We start from the raw sequence: 7,549 nt of genomic DNA, 5'->3' as shown, positions 1-7,549 counted from the left end.
AGAGAGAGAGGGGCAGCCAAAGGTGGGCCGCACGCCTCCTCCCCCTGGTCCGAATTGGACTAGGAGAGGGGGGGCGGCGCCCCCCTTTCCTTTTCCCTCCCCACTTCTTTCCCCCTCCTAGTAGGAATCCTACTCCTACTAGGAGGAGGATTCCTCCTTGGCGCGCCATAGGGGCCGGCCGGCCTTCTCCCCTTGATCCTTTATATACGGGGGCTGGGAGCACCCCTAGAGACACAAGTTGATCCACGTGATCATATTCTTAGCCGTGTGCGGTGCCCCCTTCCACCATAATCCTCGATAATATTGTAGCGGTGCTTAGGCGAAGCCCTGCGATGGTAGTACATCAAGATCGTCACCACGCCATCGTGCTGACGGAACTCTTCCCCGACACTTTGCTGGATCGGAGTCCGGGGATCGTCATTGAGCTGAACGTGTGCTAGAACTCGTAGGTGCCGTAGTTTCGATGCTTGATCGGTCGGGCCGTGAAGACGTACGACTACATCAACCGCGTTATGCTAACGCTTCCACTGTCGGTCTACAAGGGTACGTAGATCACACTCTTCCCTCGTTGCTATGCATCACCATGATCTTGCGTGTGCGTATGAAATTTTTTAAATTACTGCGTTCCCCAACAGTGGTATCAGAGCCTAGGTTTTATGTGTTGATGTTATATGCACGAGTAGAACACAAGTGAGTTGTGGGCGATATAAGTCATACTGCTTACCAGCATGTCATACATTGGTTCAGCGGTATTGTTGGATGAAGCGGCCCGGACTGACATTACGCGTACGCTTACGCGAGACCGGTTCTCCCGACGTGCTTTGCACAAAGGTGGCTAGCGGGTGACAGTTTCTCCAAATTTAGTTGAACCGAGTATGGCTACGCCCGGTCCTTGCGAAGGTTAAAACAGCACCAACTTGACAAACTATCGTTGTGGTTTTGATGCGTAGGTAAGATTGGTTCTTGCTTAAGCCCATAGCAGCCACGTAAAACTTGCAACAACAAAGTAGAGGACGTCTAACTTGTTTTTGCAGGGCATGTTGTGATGTGATATGGTCAAGACATGATGCTGAATTTTATTGTATGAGATGATCATGTTTTGTAACCAAGTTATCGGCAACTGGCAGGAGCCATATGGTTGTCGCTTTATTGTATGCAATGCAATTGCGCTATAATGCTTTACTTTATCACTAAACGGTAGCGATAGTCGTGGAAGTATAAAATTGGCGAGACAACAACGATGCTACGATGGTGATCAAGGTGTCGCGCCGGTGACGATGGTGATCACGACGGTGCTTCGAAGATGGAGATCACAAGCACAAGATGATGATGGCCATATCATATCACTTATATTGATTGCATGTGATGTTTGTCTTTTATGCATCTTATCTTGCTTTGATTGACGGTAGCATTTTAAGATGATCTCTCACTAATTATCAATAAGTGTTCTCCCTGAGTATGCACCGTTGCGAAAGTTCTTCGTGCTGAGACACCACATGATGATCGGGTGTGATAGGCTCTACGTTCAAATACAACGGGTGCAAAACAGTTGCACACGCAGAATACTCAGGTTATACTTGACGAGCCAAGCATATACAGATATGGCCTCGGAACACAGAGACCGAAAGGTCGAGCGTGAATCATATAGTAGATATGATCAACATAGCAATGTTCACCAATGAAACTGCTCCATCTCACGTGATGATCGGACATGGTTTAGTTGATTTGGATCACGTAATCACTTAGAGGATTAGAGCGATGTCTGTCTAAGTGGGAGTTCTTTAGTAATATGATTAATTGAACCTAAATTTATCATGAACTTAGTACCTGATAGTATCTTGCTTGTTTATGTTTGATTGTAGATAGATGGCCCGTGCTGTTGTTCCGTTGAATTTTAATGCGTTCCTTGAGAAAGCAAAGTTGAAAGATGATGGTAGCAATTACACGGACTGGGTCCATAACTTGAGGATTATCCTCATTGTTGCACAGAAGAATTACGTTCTGGAAGCACCGTTGGGTGTCAGGCCTGCTGCTGGAGCAACACCAGATGTTATGAATATCTGGCAGAGCAAAGCTGATGACTACTCGATAGTTCAATGTGCCATGATTTACGGCTTAGAATCGGGACTTCAACGACGTTTTGAACGTCATGGAGCATATGAGATGTTCCAGGAGTTGAAGTTAATATTTCAAGCAAATGCCCGGATTGAGAGATATGAAGTCTCCAATAAGTTCTATAGCTGCAAGATGGAGGAGAACAGTTCTGTCAGTGAGCATATACTCAAAATGTCTGGGTATAATAATCACTTGATTCAATTGGGAGTTAATCTTCCAGATGATTGCGTCATTGACAGAATTCTCCAATCACTACCACCAAGCTACAAGAGCTTCGTGATGAACTATAATATGCAAGGGATGAATAAGACTATTCCCGAGCTCTTCGCAATGCTGAAAGTTGCGGAGGTAGAAATCAAGAAGGAGCATCAAGTGTTGATGGTCAACAAGACCACTAGTTTCAAGAAAAAGGGCAAAGGGAAGAAGAAGGGGAACTTCAAAAAGAACAGCAAGCAAATTGCTACTCAAGATAAGAAACCCAAACCTGGACCTAAGCCTGAAACAGAGTGCTTCTACTACAAGCAGACTGGTCACTGGAAGCGGAACTGCCCCAAGTATTTGGCGGATAAGAAGGATGGAAAGGTGACCAAAGGTATATGTGATATACATGTTATTGATGTGTACCTTACTAATGCTCACAGTAGCACCTGGGTATTTGATACTGGTTCTGTTGCTAATATTTGCAACTCGAAACAGGGACTACAGATTAAGCAAATATTGGCTAAGGACGAGGTGACGATGCGTGTGGGAAATGGTTCCAAAGTCGATGTGATCGCAGTCGGCACGCTACCTCTACATCTACCTTCGGGCTTAGTATTAGACCTAAATAATTGTTATTTGGTGCCAGCGTTAAGCATGAACATTATATCTGGATCTTGTTTGATGTGAGACGGTTATTCATTTAAATCAGAGAATAATGGTTGTTCTATTTATATGTGTAATATCTTTTATGGTCATGCACCCTTAAAGAGTGGTCTATTCTTATTAAATCTCGATAGTAGTGACACACATATTCATAGTGTTGAAGCCAAAAGATGCAGAGTTGATAATGATAGTGCAACTTATTTGTGGCACTGCTGTTTGGGTCATATCGGTGTAAAGCTCATGAAGAAACTACATATCGATGGGCTTTTGGAACCACTTGATTATGAATCACTTGGTACTTGCGAACCGTGCCTTATGGGTAAGATGACAAAAACACCGTTCTCTAGTACTATGGAGAGAGAAACAGATTTGTTGGAAATCATACATACAGATGTATGTGGTCCGATGAATGTTGAGGCTCGTGGCGGATATCGTTATTTTCTCACCTTCACAGATGACTTAAGCAGATATGGGTATATCTACTTAATGAAACATAAGTCTGAAATGTTTGAAAAGTTCAAAGAATTTCAGAGTGAAGTTGAAAATCATCGTAACAAGAAAATAAAATTCCTACGATCTGATCGTGGAGGAGAATATTTGAGTTACGAGTTTGGTGTACATTTGAAACAATGTGGAATAGTTTCGCAACTCACGCCACCCGGAACACCACAGCGTAATGGTGTGTCCGAACGTCGTAATCGTACTTTACTAGATATGGTGCGATCTATGATGTCTCTTACTGATTTACCGCTATCGTTTTGGGGATATGCTCTAGAGACGGCCGCATTCACGTTAAATAGGGCACCATCAAAATCCGTTGAGATGACGCCTTATGAACTGTGGTTTGGCAAGAAACCAAAGTTGTCATTTCTGAAAGTTTGGGGTTGCGATGCTTATGTGAAAAAGCTTCAACTTGATAAGCTCGAACCTCAATCGGAGAAGTGTGTCTTCATAGGATATCCAAAGGAAACTATTGGATACACCTTCTATCACAAATCCGAAGGCAAGACTTTTGTTGCTAAATTCGGAAACTTTCTGGAGAAGGAGTTTCTCTCGAAAGAAGTGAGTGGGAGAAAAGTAGAACTTGATGAGGTAACTGTACCTGCTCCCTTATTGGAAAGTAGTACATCACAGAAACCTGTTTCTGTGACACCTACACCAATTAGTGAGGAAGCTAATGATAATGATCATGAAACTTCAGAACAAGATACTACTGAACCTCATAGATCAACCAGAGTAAGATCCGCGCCAGAGTGGTACGGTAATCCTGTTCTGGAAGTCATGCTACTAGATCATGATGAACCTATGAACTATGAAGAAGCGATGGTGAGCCCAGATTCCGCAAAATGGCTTGAAGCCATGAAATCTGAGATGGGATCCATGTATGAGAACAAAGTATGGACTTTGGTTGACTTGCCCAATGATCGGAAAGCAATTGAGAATAAATGGATTTTCAAGAAGAAGACTGCCGTTGACGGTAATATTACTGTCTACAAAGCTCGACTTGTCGCAAAAGGTTTTCAGCAAGTTCAAGGGATTGACTACGATGAGACCTTCTCACCCGTAGCGATGCTTAAGTCTGTCCGAATCATGTTAGCAATTGCCGCATTTTATGATTATGAAATTTGGCAAATGGATGTCAAAACTGCATTCCTGAATGGATTTCTGCAAGAAGAGTTGTATATGATGTAGCCGGAAGGTTTTGTCGATCCAAAGGGAGCTAACAAAGTGTGCAAGCTCCAGCGATCCATTTATGGACTGGTGCAAGCCTCTCGGAGTTGGAATAAACGCTTTGATAGTGTGATCAAAGCATTTGGTTTTATACAGACTTTTGGAGAAGCCTGTATTTACAAGAAAGTGAGTGGGAGCTCTGTAGCATTTCTGATATTATATGTAGATGACATATTACTAATTGGAAATGATATAGAATTTTTGGATAGCATAAAAGGATACTTGAATAAAAGTTTTTCAATGAAAGACCTTGGTGAAGCTGCCTACATATTGGGCATCAAGATCTATAAAGACAGATCGAGACGCTTAATTGGACTTTCAAAAGCACATACCTTGACATAGTTTTGAAAAAGTTCAAAATGGATCAAGCAAAGAAATGATTCTTGCCTGTGTTACAAGGTGTGAAATTGAGTAAGACTCAAAGTCTGACCAATGCAGAAGATAGAGAGAAAATGAAAGATGTTCCCTATACTTCAGCCATAGGCTCTATCATGTATGCAATGCTGTGTACCAGACCTGATGTGTGTCTTGCTATAAGTCTAGCAGGGAGGTACCAAAGTAATCCAGGAGTGGATCACTGGACAGCGGTCAAGAACATCCTGAAATACCTGAAAAGGACTAAGGATATGTTTCTCATATATGGAGGTGACAAAGAGCTCATCGTAAGTGGTTACATTGATGCAAGCTTTGACACTGATCCGGACGATTCTAAATCGCAAATCAGATACGTGTTTACATTAAACAGTGGAGCTGTTAGTTGGTGCAGTTCTAAAAAAGCGTTGTGGAGGGATCTACATGTGAACCGGAGTACATAGCTGCTTCGGAAGCAGCAAATGAAGGAGTCTGGATGAAGGAGTTCATATCCGATCTAGGTGTCATACCTAGTGCATTGGGTCTAATGAAAATCTTTTGTGACAAAACTGGTGCAATTGCCTTGGCAAAGGAATCCAGATTTCACAAGAGAACCAAGCACATCAAGAGACGCTTCAATTCCATCCGGGATCTAGTCCAGGTGGGAGACATAGATTTGCAAGATACATACGGATCTGAATGTAGCAGACCCGTTGACTAAGCCTCTTCCACGAGCAAAACATGATCAGCACCAAAGCTCCATGGGTGTTAGAATCATTACTGTGTAATCTAGATTATTGACTCTAGTGCAAGTGGGAGACTGAAGGAAATATGCCCTAGAGGCAATAATAATGTTATTATTTTATTTCCTTATATCATGATAAATGTTTATTATTCATGCTAGAATTGTATTATCCGGAAACATAATACTTGTGTGAATACATAGACAAACCAAACGTCACTAGTATGCCTCTACTTGACTAGCTCGTTAATCGAAGATGGTTATGTTTCCTAACCATAGACATGTGTTATCATTTGATTAATGGGATCACATCATTAGAAGGATGATGTGATTGACATGACCCATTCCATTAGCTTAGCACCCGATCGTTTAGTATGTTGATATTGCTTTCTTCATGACTTATACATGTTCCTATGACTATGAGATTATGCAACTCCCGTTTACCGGAGGAACACTTTGTGTGCTACCAAACGTCACAAAGTAACTGGGTGATTATAAAGGAGCTCTACAGTTTTGATGTACCAAAGTTAGTTCAGAGTCCCGGATGTGATCACGGACATGACGAGGAGTCTCGAAATGGTCGAGACATAAAGATTGATATATTGGACGGCTATATTTGGACACTGGAAGTGTTCCGGGTGATTTCGGAGAGCCGGAGGGTTACCGGAACCCCCCCGGAGAAGTAATGGGCCATATGGGCCTTAGTGGAGAGAGAGAGGGGCAGCCAAAGGTGGGCCGCACGCCTCCTCCCCCTGGTACGAATTAGACTAGGAGAGGGGGGGGGCGGCGCCCCCCTTTCCTTCTCCCTCCCCACTTCTTTCCCCCTCCTAGTAGGAGTCCTACTCCTACTAGGAGGAGGACTCCTCCTTGGCGCGCCATAGGGGCCGGCCGGACTCCTCCCCTTGATCCTTTATATACGGGGGCAGGGGGCACCCCTAGACACACAAGTTGATCCACGTGATCATATTCTTAGCCGTGTGCGGTGCCCCCTTCCACCATAATCCTCGATAATATTGTAGCGGTGCTTAGGAGAAGCCCTGCGACGGTAGTACATCAAGATCGTCACCACGCCGTCGTGCTGATGGAACTCTTCCCCGACACTTTGCTGGATCGGAGTCCGAGGATCATCATCGAGCTGAACGTGTGCTAGAACTCGGAGGTGCCGTAGTTTCGGTGCTTGATCGGTCGGGCCGTGAAGACGTACGACTACATCAACCGCGTTGTGCTAATGCTTCCGCTATCGGTCTACAAGGGTACGTAGATCACACTCTTCCCTCATTGCTATGCATCACCATGATCTTGCGTGTGCGTAGGAAAATTTTGAAATTACTACGTTCCCCAACAATTGCTTCATCCTCTGCCAAGGCTTGGAGGACGCGGCCGTGGTTGAACTCGGTGTTCACGACGTCTATCTCCAAGCCGTGCTCGACGAGCTTGCGGGGCAGCTCCATGAGCAGGATGACGTGGCCCTGTGCGGGAAATGGCAGCACCATGACACGAGGTTGAGCTTGAGCAGCAGCAGCAACCATTGAGCTAGGTTGTTCGCGCGATAATGTGTAAGATGTTATGGGAAGCGTACTACCACCCGTAGGTGGCCAAGGGTATATATTGATTCTGGTGAACAGCTTGTCGTGGCGTCCAAGTTGAGATGATCGCTAGGATGCGTCTGGATTACAGGAGATCGAGGGAGATAGTCTGAATAGAGAGAAATACAGATAGAAGGAGATATATGAGTTTAAACTACAA

The 7,549-nt window shown here is 44.1% G+C and overlaps 1 pseudogene; it reads right to left on the bottom strand.

Moving 5' to 3' along the window:
* LOC119300098 overlaps nt 1–7,332 on the bottom strand; it is a 17,829-nt pseudogene extending 10,497 nt beyond the window's left edge.
* Nucleotides 7,333–7,549: the final 217 nt, after the last annotated feature.

Source organism: Triticum dicoccoides, chromosome 5A (assembly GCF_002162155.2).
Source record: "Triticum dicoccoides isolate Atlit2015 ecotype Zavitan chromosome 5A, WEW_v2.0, whole genome shotgun sequence".
Taxonomy (NCBI): Eukaryota; Viridiplantae; Streptophyta; class Magnoliopsida; order Poales; family Poaceae; genus Triticum; species Triticum dicoccoides.
Note: the sequence above shows the minus strand (reverse complement) of the source record. Positions and strands in the feature narration are given on the sequence as shown.